Genomic DNA, 20,503 nt, shown 5'->3' with positions numbered 1-20,503 from the left:
ACACTCCATACGGATTCCAGAGCGGTCTGGGATTTTATTTTCTATGGAAATTAAAAGTATGGAAAACGGAAGTATGGAAAATGAAAATCCAGATAGAAAAGTGTTTCAATTCCTCACTGGGAAATGGTAAAATCCTGAATGGAAAATTCCCATCAGGAAAACTAAATCCAGAGTTATTTTCCCTAAGGGATTTAAAGCTGGGAGCATAAAAACGAGCGTCGAAATAGAATATAAAAGGAGGGGAAGGGCCGCTCGTGCGGGGGCGGCCGTGCTGGGGGATGGGGGTGTGGTTTTTATCAGCGCCCGCGCACGGGGGCGCCCCGTCATGGAGGGTGTGAGTGCGGTTGGGCGGGGAGCCCGCCGGGGGAAAATAGAGGGGAGCCGAGGGGAGCGCACTGTTGCAAAAATAGACCGCACTACGTTGTTTTAGCTCTGTATCCAGCTCTTGCCATATGTAAAATCAGTAACTTGGAACGCAAGGAGTTGGTGTGTAACAGAAAATCCTAGAAGCTCGGTTCCAGCTGAGAAATATCAGAAATGAGTGGAGTTTGAAGTTATATTATGACTTGGTCGAGTCCATGTCCCCACTCAGATACGACGATGACCAGAGTAGGGGAGGGTGGGGCACCTGGAGACTGGGGCACCTGGAGACAACGCCTATTTCTCGCGAAAGTCAAATATCCGCGCGGTTCCGTCGGTACCTACTGGTAGTGCTCAACTAACAGATCATCTTTTGAGAAGTTGGTGACTGTGGCGCAACATCCCGAGTTTAAAGACCCGATGAAAGTTGAGCAGTCCGAAAAACAGTGAAAAGTAAATTCTATTGTTCGTCTGCCTTATTGCTTATTGTACCTTTAAACATATTATAGCCTTGAATTTCGCTTTGCTTCTTGTTCTCTGACCCTTTGGGCTTGGTCAAGGACAGTCGGCGAAGATCTCTCAGCCCCATAGGTTAGGGATAGGGAAAGCCAAATACTTTAGTAACACTTGGGGCATCTGTAGACACATTCTGTGGGGCACCTGGAGACAGGCTAAAATTGACGCCAAATCGGGCCTGGAGATTGCAATCTTGATGGTAGCAGCACGTATGAAAGCTGGTTTTAATCGCTTTTTTATGCTCTGTCATTTAAAATTATCTCCGGGTTAGTCCGAGCTGAGACAAAAAAGTTAGCAGCACCAAATTTTGCCAAAATTTGATTAAATTTGCTGAAAAGCACGAATGTTACCTTTTTTGTCTTAGGTCGGTCCGGTTCAACCCGGATTTTTTTAAATATGAAAGAGCATATAAAAGTGATTAAAACAAGCTTTCGTACGTGTTGATACCATCAAAATTGCGATCGGTAGGCGCAATTTTAGAAATAGTAGCACCGAAGAGTACTCGCTTTTTCTATATTTCGAGGACAAATCTGCCTGTTTCTCGAAAACAGTTTCAGTTCGAGCAAAATCCAGGCCGAAAGGTTTATTATAATAATGTGTTTCGTATGAGAAGATTTTTTTCGCATTTTTCTTTTTTTTTTGAAACTCTCACGGGGGCTGCACCTTGGCCCCTAGGGCGCGGCCAAACAGGGGGGGGGGGGGGGGTCAAAACTTGACCAACCCCAAAATTTGAAGAATTTGAATAGAAACTGACCGTTTGAGACCAGGTCCGCATCAAATATCTAAATTTGGTGATAAGTGGGACGCCCTACCATCCCATTTATCGGCATTTTACCATGTGTCTCCAGGTGCACCATGCATGTCTACAGGTGCCCCACTATGGGGTACTTGGAGACAGTCTGCATCGATGGGTTTACAGGCCTGTAACTTAAGAACGGGTTAGGATAGAAAAGTTTTCATGGGCGGGTTTTGTAAGTCAAGAATACAGTTTGGTTTCCCCAAACTCTTGACTTCGTGAGTGGATCCATCTTTGTGCTATGGACGTGAAAAACAAATCCGTCTCCAGGTGCCCCACCCTCCCCTACTCGATCTCGCACCTTCCGTTCTCCGATCCAGGATGCAGTCACCAAATAGTTCTGTGATTTATTTCTCGTTTTAATAAACAAAACACCGAAACATTGGTGGAAGAATCTGTTTTCCAAAATCTAGAAGCGCTTCCATCATTCAACAGGGCTGAGCGAGGTGGAGCTGGCGCTGCGCCGCAGGCGGTGTCGCTCCAGGCAGGCAGGGGCCGGGTAGGCTACACGTTGGCCTCCCTGGCGAGCGGGTGGCCTACCCAGCGCCGTGCGCACCGCCAGCCAGCCGGCAGCTGATCCGCACCGCTTCGCTCGGCGAAGGGGTGGGGTGGAGTGGGCTCGCGGGTCAAACGGCCGGGCAATGGGGCAGGCCCTGTGCGAGTTCACGAGGACGAGGAAGAAGGAAGTGGCCGCTTTCTTCCGCAAGCGGCGAGTCGGCCAGAAGGAACCTTTTGATGGGAAATAGTGAAAATAATAAAAAAATCAACTGTAAATGCCGTGGTTGCCTAGCTTGCCAAAATGTTGGCAGTCCTTTTTGATTGCCAAATTTTGACTTCCTTTTGAAAGAAGGACAACTATTGGCAAGCCAAGGAGGCCAAAGATTGGCAACCTCCAAAAAGACGACCAAAACTTGGCTGTCAAAGAGGACAAAAGTTGGCAGCCATGAAAAGACGATTTCTTTTGAAAGAAGACCAACTTTTGGCAAGCAAGGAGGCCAAAAAATTGGCGACCTCCAAAAAGACGACCAAAACTTGGCTGTCAAAGAGGACGAAAATTGGCAGCATCCAAAAGACGACCAAAATTTGGCAATCAAATAGGACTGCCAACATTTTGGCGACCCAGGCGACCACGGCGTAAACAGTGTAATGTCTTGGGTATAGGCACTCAACTGTATGCAATACGTTTTTGGTAGCGAATCAAACTTTAGACCTATGTTACTATACGCATCGAAAAGGAAAATAAAGAGTGCACTTTACTTAGCACTAGCACACAAATGAGAATAAGGCCATCACGGCAGTGGCCACGGGCCCATCGACGCAGCATGCGTGTCTGCTGTCAGACGCGAAACGACGACCATCATCACCATATCGGCCCACCTCGGCACGGAACAGTGGTCTTCTGCTCCGCATTATTGGGCCCCACGCCCGCGCGGCTGCGCCCCCCACCACCGCGAACGAATCAAAATGACGCGGCACATCATGGAAAATTCACCACCCTTCTGCCTCCCCCCCCCGCGTCCACGGTCCATCGCGTCGTTCCGTCCAGGCCAATCCCGCAGCCGCCGTTCCGGCTTGTCGCCTCTGTGTGCGTATACGTGGGAAACGCGCGGCCGTCAGACCACATGGTCGCGGTCACGGTGGCAAAATCAAACTCAGTAAAAAAAAAAAAAAAAAAACGAAATTGCAAACGTTTCCTTTGCAAAACAATATCTAAAAATATAATAATGTATTTTTTTTTAACAAAAAAAAATTAACAAAGAATTCTATGGTTCAATGCGGTTGTCTATTGTTCCGCTGCAGAAGGCCATAGGTCCTGGCCCTGTGTGGTGACCAAGCCCCTCACCTCACCCTGTCCCGAGCGACCCCCCGGAGGCGTGGGTGAGAGGGGAAGAGGGAGAAAGAGGGTGGGGGGCGTGTGGTTATTTGCCCGATGAGCCTGGCTCCACTCGAGTTGACAATGAGGCGCCGCCCACGTGGGAAATAACGGAGAGAACCCCAAGTCTGATGACCCCGACCTCAACCCCCCGCCCGCTCTTACCGGAAGCCCCTCTCGCCTCTACACTATACAAAAGATTTGCAGTTCTTACAACTACAACTAAACAAGACGTTGTTTACTAGTCTACAGGTTAGGAAATCTGCAGTAGTAATATATACATATTCTCGTGAATCATGCCAACACTACTTTCACATTTTCTTTATATCCATTAACTGCAGTTCGACACTTGAAACCTATACCTACACACGGAGTTCATGGCGGCACCGTATGAACACGCAGTTGGCGGGGGCTCGGTACATAACACGGAGTTCAGCAGGCCAGCGTATAGCGTCGTAACTATGTTTTTTGAAAGTTTCGAGTTATGAAGTGCGTCGGATATAGGAAACCAAGGGCTATCGATCAGCGAAAACCGCATTTCGATTTGTCAATTAGTTCAAAAGTTATTCTGGTCTGAAAATCCAGCCGCCCATAAGGCGCAATGTAAATCCAAAACTTTGAAGCGCTATATCTCAGAAGTGACTTTCAAGCACTTATACGACGTTATACGGGGACCCGCTGAACTGCGTATCTATACGGAGCTCCCTGGAACTACGGGTTTATACGGAGACTCCACGAACTCCGGGCTTGTAGGTTTCAAGTGTCGAGTTGATGGTCATTTTATAATTACAGAGCTGCGGGAAACACAAATTTCTCTGTAGTTTCAAACAGAATTTCTGTCTCACTCACCGTGGAGCACACGCACAATGCACATGGCATGGGCGGGCTGTCATCGCCACCACTCGTCATATTATTCTCCGATAGCGTTCATTCGCGCTCATAATCCACTGACAACCGCCCCCGCCCCGCAAAGGCCCCCGCGATTGGCAATAGAGCTCCTCTCTGAGCCTGACAGATGTGTGCACGGAGCGGTGGTTGGGGGGCAGCAGACATATGTCATAAGCATTGCTTTGTCACGGCCATCGGCAAAAATGGGACGGCTTATATCGAACGTGGAACGTGAAACGCATGCAGACAAACGGCGAGAAACTGGAGAAGACCGGATGTTGTTCCCGTTTTCAACACTGATTTACCAAATTTTCCATTATAATAGGAAATGTATCTTCGTTGTATATGTAACCCCTCATGCAGCTTGACAATACTACAATGAGGTCTACGCCCTGAGTTGAACACGAACTGTCAATTCAACTACACTGCCAAAGTGCCAACAATTTTGACATCTGACATGCTAGGGCCATTTTCTCTTGGGCTATCACATGGAACCATTTCACATCACTCTGCAAATCCAAGTGTATAACAACTTGACAGTTATAACTGCAAAACTGAAAAGTTCTACACTTCAAATTGCAATTTTTTAACCATGAACGAAAATTTTATTTCCGAGGGTGCCATCTTCTTCGTCTTGAAATTCTCTTTAAAACGAGCCTACATGTGATAGGGTTGCGATTTATGTTAAAACGGGTATGCAGTAAGAAATGAATTTCAGGAAATTTATGGAAAGTAAGCATACATGTTTCAATATAGATCGCAACCCTATCACATGTAGGCTCGTTTTAAAGAGAATTTCAAGACGAAGAAGATGGCACCCTCGGAAATAAAATTTTCGTTCATGGTTAGAAAGTTGCAGTTTGAAGTGTAGAACTCTTTAGTTTCGCAGTTATAACTGTCAAGTTGTTATACACTTGGATTTGCAGAGCAGTCGAATTCACTTCAAATCATGTGAAATCCGGAAATTGGATGCACAAAGACGTTCAGCCTCAGTAATGAATGTTCATGGCCAAAATCTTGGAACTTCAATGCTAAAACTATGGAAAGGATAGCCAGATGCGTTCGCGAAGTGCCTTTTCCACCATTTTTCCTTCATTTGTTTTGACTTTGTCACCCAGATATGCCAAATTGTTATTCAAATTGACACGCATCTTCATGCGAGTATGCAATGAACATTTCAGTTTACAGCGCGTCGTGTTGATGTAGTAATTCATTACAAATGCAATACACCCCTCCCACAGAATTCTTGACGGCGGTGTACTTGTCAGTATCGAGAAGTGAGTTGAGAGCAAAGCCCTCGTTTGCCGCCACCCTCCCTCACCCCCTCGCATCAGGCTCGCGTTTGCAGAGTTTGCCTCAGCATTACAGGGTTTATGGCACCGCCTCACCCCCCCATCCACCCATCCACCCCCTGCCCCTCTTAGACACCACCGGGACGCCCTCAAAGCAGTCTAGAAAATCGGATGACGGCAACTTGGAGTAGTTGTGGAGCAGCGCGTCCCCCGCCTACATGAACGCACGCTCCTCTGCATCCCGCCCTGCCCCTGCCCACCCCACCCCGCCACTCCACATCGCGGTACACGCATGGCCGGTTCGCTCCGACGGCGGTGGGGCGCTATCCTACCGCCACTGAGAAAATAAACCGTCAGGAAATGTGGAGTCAAAATGAAGGAGGTAGAAATGGGGGAGATGTTGTAGGAAACACGAGGGGGCCACCACTCGCATAATCCTGTGTACAGATGAGGGTGTAACCCCTATGTAATCCTTATGTATTCTGTGTAATACTTGACCAAATTTTAAACCATTATCACTTAATTTCACCTTATTGTTCAATATTAATGTTTTTAGAGCTAGAATTTCAACAAAATTCATGTTAATTCTCTAAAAATTCACGTGTAATCCCTGTAATCACGCAATCTTGTGTACATCCTAAATTGAAGTGGTGCCCCCCTCGAGGAAAAAGACCATGACTATGTCATTCTTATGTTCACTGGAAAAAAAAGTTCCGACCAGAAACGGATCGTGAAAGCAGATGATACCTTGTGAAGAATTATTATATTCCAGTCTATTATATTTCCGTATTTACACTTGTGGGGAAAGGGAGAGGGGTGGGTGGCGGTGCGGTGCGGGGGCTCCAGCGGTAGAAGGGAGGGGGGCTGCTAGCGCTAGCGCGGCCGACTCGGCTCGGGGCTCGGGCTCCGCTCGGGGCTCGGCTCGGAACTCGGCTCGCCTCAGCAGCGCTACAACGCGTGGCGGCGTGGTGTGGCTGACGCGAGCGAGCGACGTACGCCAGCCGCTTCACGACCCCGCCTAGCAGGCCCAGCCCAATACGTATATGAGCTTTCTTCTGGTTCTCTTTAATATTTCTTAATCGAGAGTAAAAGCAATGACACCTTACATTACTCATGTATAGTTATATGTATGTTAAGTGTAAGTAAGTTTAAGTTTGTAAGGTATCATCTGCTAAAAACTCGGTAAAGGCGGGTACGGAAAAAGTCTGGTAATTAATAACCTCTGGACGTTCTGTGGTTCCCTAGGAATTAGATTATGGCAAACTACCGCGTCTCCCCAAACCCACCAACTGCCTATCTAAGACACAACCGGACACCATCAAAGCAATCTTCTTTAAAAAAAAAATAGCCGTGGGCTACGAAAATTTACCTACTGGCGCCGTTGTAAATCTAAGAGAGGCAGTCATTAATCTAAGATTCAGTCGTAAAAGTGTTTCTCAACTTCAACTCTGGTTGATGACCTTCTTACATCGTGATTGTAATATGACCTTCACAAATATTATCCGTGTAGTATAACAAAAAAAATACAGTGCTGCCATTCCTACTTATTGTAATGATGTACTCTCATCTCGAATTTAAACAAAAGTATGCTTCATAAAGAAGATGACAACAGAGATGACATATCCAAGCACTTTTGATTGGAAATCAAGAGTCACTTTTACCGTGAGAGTTTGGACAAACTTTATGCGCTAACACGGATGAATATGTTGGGTATACGGGAGACACAGCCGCTTCAGGGAGCGAGCTGCTGCTTTCCACTTCGCGGCGTCGCGCTCTATTATTCGAGATCGCTCCAGCGCTCTTCTCGCCCTCCGCCCTCCGGCTCGGGTCCATTCGCCATGTACCTTTTGTATCGCGATGGGGTAAGTTGGCGGGGCGCGTGGAGCAGGTGGCGCCTCGTCCCGCGCCGCGCCAGCCCGGCCAACGCGATGGAGCAGAAGGCTACGCCCCTCCTCCAGCAGTCACTCCCATAAAAGGACTCATTCATCAAGTAAGCCTCTTTGTTCAACTTCTCCAATTAGAACGGAATGCCTATTGTCTGCAGGATCCTCTCCTTGGGCTTTGCCGAGGATTTGAGCCGAGCGGCCGCGCCGCCTCCGCGCCGCGCGCACAGAAAGTCTGTCCTGGAGAGCGAGTGAGAGGCAGACGGTTGGGGAGGGGTCGGGGAAGATAGAGAGAGAGCACATTCATTAGTACCGAGGCCGGGCGCGCCCCAGGGAATGCGGGCCAATACAGTCAGCGAAAATTACAATCGTTGATAATAATAGTAAGAACAAACAATTTCACAAAAATGTCATGAGCATAGCATAGTTCATAAACACACAAAAAACTAGCTTCACGTCTCGCACCTTTCACACATTTTCCATTAAAAAAAATAATAAAAAACGGAAAAAAAAGAAACAAAATTTATAAGAAGCAGCGCAGTCTCTTTTGAAAAAGAAGTATATCTGTGAGTAACACCTTCGCCTTGGCGGGGCCGCTGCCGGCGCTGCTGTGGCGCGGGCGCGCACCACCCTCGGCGCGCGCTCCTTGAGGGGGTGGCGGCGGCGCGCACGGGGGTGACAGCGAGGGGTGGGGGGAGGGAGGCACGGCAGTCTCAGACGCAGCGACAAGGACTGGGCGCCGCGCCTCGCCGCGCCATTGGTCCGCCGCCAGCCAATGGGAGCCGCTTATCCCGGCCGCGACTCGTAAAAATGCGAGGAGTGGGGGAATAAGGAGCGGGCGCGCGCGCAGCCCCCGTGAGCCCGCTGCCTGCACCACCGAGAGCTCTTCTCTAACTCTTTTCTCCTCTTTCGCGCTTACTACTCGGCTCACACCGATCCCCCTTTTTATTTTTCCCCCTACGACCTTCGTTCAGAAGACTGACGGCGCCACAATGCGTTACTAACTTTGTCCTCTCAAATGTATTTATTTTTGATTTCTAAAGTTTAAAAGTCTTTCATCTTTTGAAAATTACTACATACTCAGTATGAAAAAAATCGACGTACATTTAACACATATTTTGTAATTAAAATTTACAAAATATGTTGTAAATTTATGACACCTCAAACTTGTTCGTCGATTAATTCCAAGTCGATACATATTACTTGTAAATTTATAATTTTAAATTGTTATGTTACAACACGCGTCAAGAAAAATTTTCCCGTAAAACCTACTATTACTAACCTACAGTGACCACCACTTCTACTGCTTGTCTTGGTCACGTGTTTCCTGCGCATGTCAAAGAAACTTGGACTAGCTTGGTGAGGCGTTTCGCCCTCCATCCCCCTGTACTCTGGGCGAATCCTGGGCGCTGCTATCGATCTCACTTCCACCCACCCTCATTAGTCGAAAAGAAAACCTTGGACGGTGGCGTAACCGAGACTGTGCTGTAAAAACCAAATTCGTAGGAAACGCTCTGTCATACTACAATATTAGAATCCCGAGGTAGTTGAGAATTCTTTTTTCTAGACTTATCCGAAAGTATTAAAAAATTCAACAATTGCTGGACCCACATCTTCATGAAAAAGTGTATTCTCATTTTTTTACCGCACAATAATGTAATTTGGGAGTCAACCAGGAAATAAAAAAATATATTTGACGGTCACTTTAAATTCCAGTATTTCTTTTTTCTTAGAAGATGATCAAACTGTTTTCGACAGTGTGACGGGTGGTGCGCAGGCGGTTCCTGTAGGGTGGCGGTGGTCTGGGCGAGAGGGGGCGAGGGGCGAACGTGATATTGCCAAGAGAGAAGACGAGAGATAGCTTCTCTTGATTGCGCCGTCTTTTGAGGCGGCGCTGCGAGGGCGGGTGACGAGTCGAGCCACAGACCTGCCGAGCTCAGCCGAGCCAACGCCAGGGCTCTTGCTGGTTATGAGATATCCTCTGAGGGGGGAGTGGAGGCGGGGAAGGAGAGACCACACTAAAACTAATAAACTAGCGAGGCGATACGAGTCTGCTCACTCCCTTCCTTCCCTCCCTCCCTCCCTCTATCGCTCGTGGCGTTTCGTGTCTTTGACGACGAGAGAGAGTGGAGTAGTTGCTACGTTGAAAGGCGGGGTGGCGGCACCCACCTCCACGAGCGCCAGTGGGGAGCGCTGTTTCACTCGTGTGATTTTCAAAGGAGCCGTAATGGTTCATTTGGTCAGAGGTGTAGTGGGCTCCATCTCGAAATGCTGTCCTAGCCTAAGCACGCGCATAGGAAGAGAGTAGTTAGGGGGCAAAAATTATTCATAAAAAACAGACTACAAAAGCGAACTAGACATACTATCCTCTATTTGGCAATTTGGAGAATTAATGCAACAAACTAACTTATGAGTTACCGATAAATGTGAAGTGATTAAAAACAAATGTACCGAAAATTACAAAATTTTATTCAATTTAGAGTGGTTGAGTTGGAGTGGGGTGGTTGTTAAGGCTCCACTAACGCCTCCCACCAGCCTCGGGGCTCAGCGTTCCAGGTTACTCTCGTTGCCGGCATCGCCGGCTTATTTGGGGTGAATTCCAAATGTATGCAAATGTGTTGCTGATCATCACGGAAAATATGCAAGCTTGAGCCTTGAGGATCCGCGGAGGAGCTCCGTGTATGCAAATGTGAGGGGTTGCCTTGCGAGGTGAGTCGCCGTGAGACGTTCAAGTCAAGCCAAAATCCCACGAGAAACGCTGGCTTTACTACACAGGCATGAAGCAGAAATGATTTAAAAAACACGCCAGACTCAAGCTAAGTGTCGGGTGGAAAAGGACAAACCAATATTACATGAAGCGGTCAACGTTTATATCGCAATTTCACGGTTTTCCTTAGTTAAAGTGTATCATTTGCTGCTTCAATAAACTTGACTATGTTGCAGTCTTTTTACATAGCTAAACTTGGCAAGGGCCCCAGCGCACTCAAATTCGCTACTAACAGTCGACAACATTTGATCATCACGTTATCATTTTTCAAAGAGGCTATGGAGTTCACCGATCCATTGCCTACGCATGATAATACAAACCCATCAGATTGCTTAAGTTTTTCCATTCTCAGAATTCACAACTTTCTGCATATAGCTCCACACCTCCAAATAAAAAGAAAGCGGAAAAAAATAGACACCCATAGACCCAGGGGTAAGTTTTTTCTCTTCTCCATAAGTACAACATTACAATACCGTCCCCTCAGCTGACCGGACCCTGTGTCCACCCCGAACCGCCTTGACCTGGTCGCGCCGTCTGAGGGTGTGCCGCCCGCTCCTTGAGGAGGGTGACGGTCACGCGGGGAGTGAGGAGGAAGGGTAGGGAAAAGGGGGTGGAGAGGGGGAGCACCCTGGCTGCCCGCCGGCTGGACACTGGTCAGCCCAGGCCGCCTAAGACACGTCGAGAAAGCGGTCCGGACAGTCCAGTCGGCAAACCCGTCGGTCGGCCCAAGTGTTGTATCGACTGGCGTAGTCGCAATTAAAATGTATGATCGAGACTGTATGGTAATGTGTCACTGGTTCTCACAGGTCGCGCATGCAAAGGACAGCGCTGGGAAAGATTTCAAACTTTCTCTCCCTGAATAATATTATTACTTTCTTTCCCCCTTCTCTTCGTTCCACAAGCAGCAGTGCCCGCGTACACGAAGACGATGGTCAGTCTTCTTCAGTCGGTCTTCGAATCAAGTCGCGCATCCGCGTGGACGAGGCGACGTCGCGTCGTCGCAAAGTCGCTCCCGTCGAAGTGCGATCGTGCGCGTAAGTCTGAGTGCGTGCCGTGCGCCCCTAACGAGGGAAAGAGAGTTTACGAAGGTTAAAATAGAAAGGAGAAAAGTGAAATGCAGTCAACGCAAATTGATATATTACTGCGAAAATCGTATCATTGTTGCATCAGGAGGTCATTTACTTTCCTGCAATGCTGGGTTTTCAGAGTGCCCATCCTTTAAACTGACAATTTCAGGCAAGGGAATGCAAACATTGAATCAAAAAAATTAAATCCGTTCTTCAATCAGGCATGTTGTCTTGAAGAAGTTTACTACAAATTCATTGCTGATTCAAAAAACTGTTCATTACTTACAAACGCCATTTTTTGTGCGCGATAGTGAAGTTTGTCATATGAAATTTTGAAAAGTGGAATAGGCCGATTTACCTCCACATTGGTTTCAAAATGTTGACGATTTAAGTGGTGCAAGATGTATTTGTCACTGTCATCGAGAATGCGATGATGACTACAAAAATTTAGCAATAACTTTTCATCGCATCCAGGATGCGATAACTTTTCATCGCAAAATTAATTGCGATAACTTTATTATCGCAAAAATTAAGGCAGTAACAAATTTATTTCAGTAGTGTGCGTCTCCCGATTTTACCAAACTTCCTCCAATTTTCTCTGATTACCTGCGATTTTCTCCGATTTTATTAAGACACGGTAAGAATCGCTAAAAATCGCTCAATATCCGTAAAAATCAGTCAAAACCCGTAATAATCGGTTAAAATCCGTTAAAATCGGTCGAAATCAGTACAAATCGGTCAAAATCGTCAAAATCCGTACAAAATCGTTCAAAATCGGTGAAAGCCCGTTAAAATCGGCCAAAACCCGTCAAAATCGGTGTAATTCGTCAAAATCCGTCAAAATCGGTCAAAATCGGCCAAAACCCGTCAAAATCGGTGTAATCCGTCAAAATCGGTCAAAATCGGTCAAAATCCGTCAAAATCGGTCAAAATCGGTCAAAATCGGTAAAATCCGTAGAAATTAGTAAAATTCCGTGAAAATCGGCAAAACCCCGTAAGAATCCGTCAAAATCGGTCAGAACTGGTCAAAATCGGTCAGAACTGGTCAAAATCGGTCAAAACCCTTAAGAATCCGTAAAAATAGGTAAACGTCAGTAAAATTCCGTATAAATCTGTAAAAATGCGTAAAATTCGGCAAAAATCAGAAAAATCGAGAAAAGTTGAGAGTTGAGAGATGCGCGGAGGTGTGCTCTAATAATGCGATTCATTGTTATTTTTTATATAAAGTTATTGCAAGATTTTGCAATAACGAGTTATCGCATCCTGGATGCGATAAATAATGGGAATCGCAAAGTGGGAGTTATTGCAAAATTTTGTATTACTATTATCGCAAATCCACTGTCAGTGTGAGCGTCACATCTGACTCTACTGTTAGCACAGAGTTTCGACAACGTTTTTATAGAACATTTTTCATTCAAGTTATTTGAATATGAATCAATAACTTTCTCTGATGCTCGAAACTTTAAATATCATAAATTGTAAATGGAGATAAGTGAACTCGTCTCCTTCCTTGGCTCTTCGAGACAGATGTACAATCCAGTGCAGCCGGCAGCCGGGGCGGAGGAAGGCGACGCCGCCAAGTCGCCGAGGCGGACGGCGGCAGCCCCGGCCGGACATAAATCAGGGCGTAAAGTTAATCCGGAACATTAATAGCCCCATCCGAGCACATATATACCACCGAGCTGAGCGCGGAGCTCAGCACGGGCGTACTGCCGGAGCCGCGCCACGGGCGCAACGCGGCACCAGAGCGCGCCAAGGCAAATTATTCAGTTCGCAAACAAGCAAGACCGATTATTCACCGAGAGGCCGGCCGGCGCAGCAGCAGCAGCACCTTGGCGCTCCTTGCGGACCGCCACGCCCCGCCCCGGGGCTTATACACCACGGCCGTGGTGGCGTTTCGAGTTTCGCGCAAGGCTAAGGGACTCATTTGGAATTATACCAGCCATTTATTTGAGGTTCCATAACAGGCGGTAGTGGCGGTGGTGGGGCCCCCGGCCGCCCCGCCCCACCCCACCGCGCCCCGCCACGCCCCGCTCCTGTTGCGACAACAGAGAACACGGCCATAGAATTCCCTCTTGCAAGATTAATCTGCGCGCAGACCAAGGAATGACAAATACTGCCGCGCCATCTTGAAATTCGGCGAGCCGAGCTGCGAGAGGGAAAGAGAGGGGGCGAGAGGGAGAGAGGAGACGCGAGCGCGCCGCGGGGGAGGGAGAGAAGCGGGTGGATGGGGGAGGAGGAGGGGTGCACCAGGCCGCGAGCAAACATGGCGCCACCGCGCGGGCGGACTACTTGAAGGAAAGGAGAGAGCGAGGAAGAGAGAGAGAGAGAGAGAGAGAGAGAGAGAGAGAGAGAGAGATGGCAGCCCGAAGGCGTACCCCAGGTGTGGCAAGAAAGTCCCCGGCTTAGCTGGGAGTCTTAAGCGAATGGGACAAGGAAGATGGATAGCTCTCCGTCTGATAAGGGGGGCATCCCGGGGAGAGAGAAGAGGAAGGGGAAGCGCCGTGGCTGAGGGAATAAGCCCCAGAAATGCCGCAACTGTACCCTGTTAGAAAATTATCACGTTTTTAACAGAACCGGGGGGATTGCATTGTAAAGTTTTTCAAAAGAAAACACTGTAAAACGTAGAGTGACTTTTCTTTCCCGAATAGAGCGACGTGTAGGCTTCGTCGCTCTGTTAGAGCGATTTTTGTGAAATTACTCGACATGAGTCTTCTTCGTCACAGAAAATGTCGCAGAAACGACTCTAAACGAGCGACGTTTGCGAAAATGACTCAAAATGAGTCTTATTCGTAACCAAAAATGTCGCGAAAAGTTACTCGAAACGAGTGATGTAATTAAAATCGCTCTCCCAAGAGTCGTCAAATTGGATTCACAATATCGCTCTATTTGCATCGTATTTGGTCACTCCTTTACTTGTAGTGAATTTTAGTGTACTTGTAGTCATTTTAGGAAAATCATTTTTCAGCTATAATCTTAATAGTCTCTATTTGCTTTTCGAGTAAGTTTGAAATTGATATCATAGTTAAGTTGGCCAAGCGATGTGGTTTGTCATTATTCGACACCCTTTTGACAATCGATGTACAGTTTCATGTTACGTGGGTAGTAAAAAAATTCTTTGAAAATCATTCTTCTTGTAACCTAAGACAAATGAGATGCGTGTTTCAAATTTTTCCGCTAGAAACAAATAACTGTTTAATTCGCCCTTTTCACGGTCGTATATTCTGTCATAAATAAACCTTGTTTTATTTTTCCACCCCTGTCACCAACTATGACCAATCTTACAGAGTGCATGTTTCGCTGCCACCACCTACGCGCTGGGCTCGCCAGGAGCGAGAGCCCCTGCTGTCCGAGTTGATGTGAATTTATTGCCCCCGGCCCGCCGCGCCGGCCTCGAGAGAAGGGCACGGGCAATCTTAAGACTGTTTACGGGATCGCTGTGTTGGTTGAGGCGAGGCGTGGCGGGTGGGGTGGAACGTTCCATTTCTGCAAAACGTTGATGAAGAGAGAGAGGGAGGGAGAGAGAGAGAGAGAGGGAGAGAGAGAGAGAGAGAGAGAGAGAGCTGGCTGTGATTTAATGCTGCATTCCTCAGAACCGCCAAGCCTTGCCGGAGGGAGGCAATCAGGCGATCTGACGGACTTGCGGGCATAGTGCGGGTTAAATGTAGAAATAAATCACTACTCCTTGAGCAGTTATGTTTAATTGTTAAGACATTTTGGAAGAGTGACCAGTATACTGCGTAAATTTTGTATCTTCTTTCTCATTGTTTTCTTTTACGATTCCGAGAAGGCAGTGAGTGACAGGGCACAAAACACTAAAACGAAACAAAAAGTAAATTTCAAAAGGACCAAACGGACCACTTGTGGTTGGTCGCCCATGTCGGCTCATGTAAGTAAATAAATATAAATCACGTACAAAACAGAAGAATATTAAGTGAAAGAAAACCAAAGATGTAGTTTGTGTTCAGATGAAGTTTATTACAAACAATTAGATTCCTGCACAACCTTTTGAAGCAATTTCGTCATCACGAAATTTTATACGGCCAGACACTATTGCTTGTGATTTGTGTTGCGATGGATATCTTGGCCTGTGTACCACGTGTACGAGAGATGCCGCGGTGGTGTAGTAGTGTTCCTGTTTGCTGCTTTGCTGCATACACGAGGAAGACTTGGCTGCCAACCGTCGCCGCGCAACGCTCTTCTCCGTAGAGGTAGTGGTGCATGGCACACGGCAGAGAGCAGGGCGTAAGTGAGCCCACTGACGAGGGCAGCTCAGGAAGGATCCGAGCAGCACACGCACATCCTGCTCCGTTTACATCCTCCTCTCTCTGCGTCGCTCCCTTTTCCTTGGCACATGCCAAGGCTTTGCTATACACTACGGACGAGTCTTCGTTTGCGTCCCACTCCGCCACGCCACGCCTCCTCGCATTCCGGTTGCCATGGCAGCGGGGCGGGTGACGCGCGCCTGGCGAGCAGGCCACGCGCCCGCACCCGTGCGCGCCACTGGCTCGTGTTGCCTACCTCCCAGGCGGCCGCCGCGTCCCATCGTCTGTCCCGTCCCCCTCCCCCCGAAATTGTTTTTGTTTATCTTACATTTCGAGTAAATTATTGTTTGTACGCTGGTGTCGCGCGCTTCTCCGCCCGGGCCCCGGGGAGGAGTCGGGGGATGAGAGGGGCGGAGGGGTGTGGGGGCGGCGCCGGGCCACGCTGTGACGACCCGGCTGGAGTTTGCACAGCTCTTCATCGGGCGCCCCGTTTTAGACTCAGATGTCACACGCACCGCAACCGCGTTGGGACGCGCACACAGCAAAGAAAACGCCACGCTGAACAAAAACCGGTTGGAACTAATATTTTATACAGTTGTTTCATTATTTCCCTTTTTTCGTGTTTGAGGCTAGATTCTGGAGCAATTGTAACATTCATCAGAAATTTTGTGGAAGGAAAGGATTCATTTAAAATTTCAACAAAGAATGCGTGAGTTTGACCACGATCAATTATTATTCGTTATGAATTTGTTTGTATTTTTTAAAAGCTCGTCATCTGCACGCTGCCGGTAGACATGACACGCCACGGGCACAACTAATCAGGTCTTCTGCGCCGCCGCCGGAAATCAAATTAACGCATAAACATATATGGAATCACTGGATCGAGTTAACTAAGTTTAGACCTAGCAGCCGGCGTGTGTGTCCTTGGCTACACAGCGGTGCTGTGAGGCGTGAGATAGCTTGTCGTGCTCCACTAATCTTCAGAGAGAGAGAGAGAGAGATGAGGCGTGAGATAGCTTGTCGTGCTCTACTAATCTTCGCAGGTACTAAAAGTCAAATTATTTCCTTGCCATCTTATAATGTGACAATATAATACGAAAAAAAAAGTAGGTTAGGAAGAAAGTATACTAACAGTCAAAAGAGTGAGTGGTTGAACGTTTTGTGTTGGGCTTGGACATGGATCTTTATTTCAAAAGATTGCCGTTTTGCTTTGAAATAAAGTTTGGTACTATGGTAGCCCACCTTTGTCGCAGTGCCGGTCTCCGGTTGGGTCGAGGAGAAGGATTCGGAATGGGTTGATGCGGGCGCCGTAGGGTTGGGGAGAGGGCGCGGCGGCGGGTGAGTGGGTGGCTATAGGGGTGGGGTGGGAGGAGGGGACTCGGCGCCATGCTGGCCAAAGGGGGAAAGATCTGAGAAGTTTTGCTATATTAATTCCCGGGTATTGTAATGCGTTTGCTGCCTACGGAGCCTCGGAATGGTGATTTTCGTTGTTCCTCAGTTTATGAATGCCCTGCGCGGGCCGTGCTACGTCTGCTCGCTCTCCACCCTCGAGAGGGCAGGGCAAGGGGCATTTGCCACTGTGAAAATTATCTTTGTCAATTTACAACGTTTTATTTTTAGTTTACAATTTACAAAACGGAGATAATATTGGTTTTTTAAATTTATGTTTTGCATTGTTGTAAATATACAACAAAACTTTTTATCCTAAAAATAAAAAGTTGATGCACATAATGTAAAAACATATTTAAACTTGTCATTTTAATATCATAACTTTACCACGTCATTCCCCATATGGAAAACTTTCCTCTTCTCAAAACTCTACAAATATTTTTCGCAGTGGCCCTTCCCCTCCCCTGCCTCCTGCGCGCTTGTCAGGGCGACGGCCGCTGCGCCCCACGTGCTGCACGCGGACCCGGCGACCCGAAGGAATTGAAATGTTACAGCCAGTTTAGCCGCCGAGCCCTTGCAGGCCCGCAGGACCAAGACAAGAACCTCCAGGACCCCCACTCGCTTCAGCAATGCATAAAGAGCAGAGCCGTTCCGCGACTCCAACCCACCCGCCGCCATCAGGTCGCTCTAATTTAAACCGAAGTTCCGCGATTCTGGGCAACAACCGCCGCACCGCATGAGAGTGTGGGCGGGGCGTGGTAGGACGTGGCGGGCGGGGCTGTTGGCGCTCAGTCTTACGTGGTGCGGCGAGGCTCCGCCGCAAGACGGAAGAAGGATGAGGAGAGAGAGGAGCACATCTGCCGTCTCCCAAAGGAGAAGCCTGCACCGTGTGTGTGTGTGTGTGTGTGTGTGTGTGTGTGTGTGTGTGTGTGCGCGCGCGCGCGCGCGCGCGCACGCACATGGGCTGCTGAAAACAGTGCACTGTTATCGTTTTTGTAATTAGTCGAATGGTTGTCAATAAACGTGGCAAGAAATCAAAGCTAAGTTACAAGCACGGATGCACTAAGTTATGTTATAGTGGAATAAAAGTCGGAGAAAAATCTAAATCAAGAATCTATCTTGAAAGCAGATGATACCAATTTAATACTATAGTATACCTGCGTTTTAATATTTCTAGTTTGATTTTTATTTGTGGTGGTTTTGCATTATTTTTTAAATGTTTCACTCGTTTATCGTCTTTGACAGGCATTATTAATAAAGGGGAGGGAGGGGGAAGCGTACCTGGTGGCAGTCGCGGCTGTAGGACCCTAGTATTGTTGAGCAGGGGCCTGCCGCGCGCGACACTCGGGCGCTCGGGCACTCACTCACTCACTCACTCGGCCCCCCAGCGCCAAATAAATTGTTTTCTGGTCTGCCCTTATGGTTCTCTGTACTCATCGAGAGTAAAAGCTAGCTGACACCTTAAAGTTACTTATTCTTTATGTTTAGTCAAAATGTTTGTAAGGTATCATCTGCTAAAAAACAATCGAAAAGAGGCCGTTAACTTTATTTTTAGACAACGCTAGGGGTGGCTGCAGGTTAAGTGATCGTTTGCCGTTCTAGGATTTTTTTTTCTTCTAATGAGCATACTATTGGTGATGTCGACGAAAGCGTTTGTGTTCGTCTGCGTGTGTAATGGCATTAGCCTCGTGGAGCTGGGGAAACCCATATCACCTCACTTTAAATTATGTTAATTACAGGAGGGGGAGATAACCAGGATGCTTGAGCTGTAGGGAAGATGGCGCCTTTATCATCCCCAGAGCATGCGGGTGGGCGCCACACACACACACAAACACATACACAGGGGCGCACGCGCAAGTCGTACCTCCACATCGTACATGAACCCTGTCACATGATTCCGTCTCGAGAGCCTACTACTCAGGTTGGAAGGAGAGTGATTTTCTCTATCTCCCTCTCTAATTCCCAGCCCCTCCCTTCTCTCTCTGTCTCTGTCACACACACACACACACACACACATACACACACACAAGCGTCACGGGAATGCACATCACCGCACTCCATCACACATGCGGACATTCTCATTCATGAATCGAACAACGATTCTGGAATTGAGTAAATCAGCATATCATCCCGGCTGCGCAAAGCGACAGAGTGGCGACACGCCCAGCAAACCGCCCAGCCTCACCCGTGTTTTAGAGTAAAAAATGCGGGATGTTCCTTCACGACTCTAACCTTTGTTTATTCCTTTTTGTGTTCCAGGACGTGATGGATGATGCGCAAGCCCAACCCACCAAGTAACAGAAGACATCTTCGTGTCGTCACACTTTTTTCCGTCAAAATGAGGATTTAATATAGCCATATATTGTGAAAGAGATCCTGCATTCTATAGTGGCAGTGCAGCGCAGAATTTGATTCTGATTGCGTTATATTGCTCTGGGTTTTCTCTAGAATGGAAGATAATTACCCGGTAATTACCTCTCTTAGCTTCTAAATATTTCCCAGAATGAGAGAAGATATAGGAGTCTGTACTCAAATCCTCAGCACTGCAAAGCAGAAGCGGAAAAGAGAGGGGAAGGAGGGGGGCATGCCGGTTGGAATTATAATATAATTAGACGCGTAATCCTGCGGACGGGACAGGGGCAGGGGTACGCCGAGGGAAAGTACTTCGTGTGGGGCGGCCCCCAGCCCTCGGGACAGCCCTGCAAGCTCCCCGTCCCCCGCCACGTGCTCGACAAAAGATTATAAAATGATGATCAATTTTGGTTTCAGCAAAGATATTATCAGCACCGAACTTGCAATTGCTGCCATTTGTGTTATTTTTTCTTGCGTTTTTAATCTTTTTTCCTTTTCCCAGGTATCACGAGTAACGACTAACACTTTTTTGTGCTTGATAAGCAAATTAAAGCTGAAAATGAAACAAATTACTGAGGCTCTTAACTTTTCGACTCCATAGAAACTTATAAAACCCCCGAAAGTTTCACAGGACTTCAAAAAGTAACACAAAACATCCACAAAAAATTATTATGTCAGGTACGGCTAGAAGTTTTTGCAATAGTTAAATTCCCCAGCACCGCCTTCTATCTATAGTACGCTATGCTGCGATGGTCTTGCTGGCTGTGCAGGATGCCATGTCGTCGTCGTCAGCAGCAGCGGGACAGCTAAGAAATTACACCAACACAAGTCGGAATGCGAGATGACGGAGAGGAAGGGGTTGGGGGTGGAATAAGAGGGTTGTGGAGGCGTGGCGAGGCAAGGAGTGGCATGGCATGGTGGGGGTACCACAGCACGAGACTAAAGCCCCCGCCGCCGCCGGCTCTGACGAGACGCGCGCGCGACTTCGAATCATAAATGCAACTTTGCCAATTAGTTGTCTTGTCCTTGTTGAAATGCGTGCAGACTCCTCGCCG

At 47.7% G+C, this 20,503-nt stretch overlaps 1 long non-coding RNA gene across 1 annotated transcript in view; it reads left to right on the top strand.

Moving 5' to 3' along the window:
• LOC127749417 (uncharacterized) overlaps positions 1–20,017 on the top strand; it is a 22,740-nt gene extending 2,723 nt beyond the window's left edge. The window contains exon 2 of the long non-coding RNA XR_008011141.1: positions 19,356–20,017. This is a non-coding gene — a long non-coding RNA (uncharacterized LOC127749417). The remainder of the gene's footprint in view (positions 1–19,355) is intronic.
• The last annotated feature ends 486 nt before the right edge of the window (positions 20,018–20,503 follow it).

The sequence above is a fragment of the Frankliniella occidentalis genome, unplaced genomic scaffold, assembly GCF_000697945.3.
Source record: "Frankliniella occidentalis isolate FOCC.00 unplaced genomic scaffold, Focc_3.1 Scaffold52, whole genome shotgun sequence".
NCBI classification, from domain to species: Eukaryota; Metazoa; Arthropoda; class Insecta; order Thysanoptera; family Thripidae; genus Frankliniella; species Frankliniella occidentalis.
Note: the sequence above shows the minus strand (reverse complement) of the source record. Positions and strands in the feature narration are given on the sequence as shown.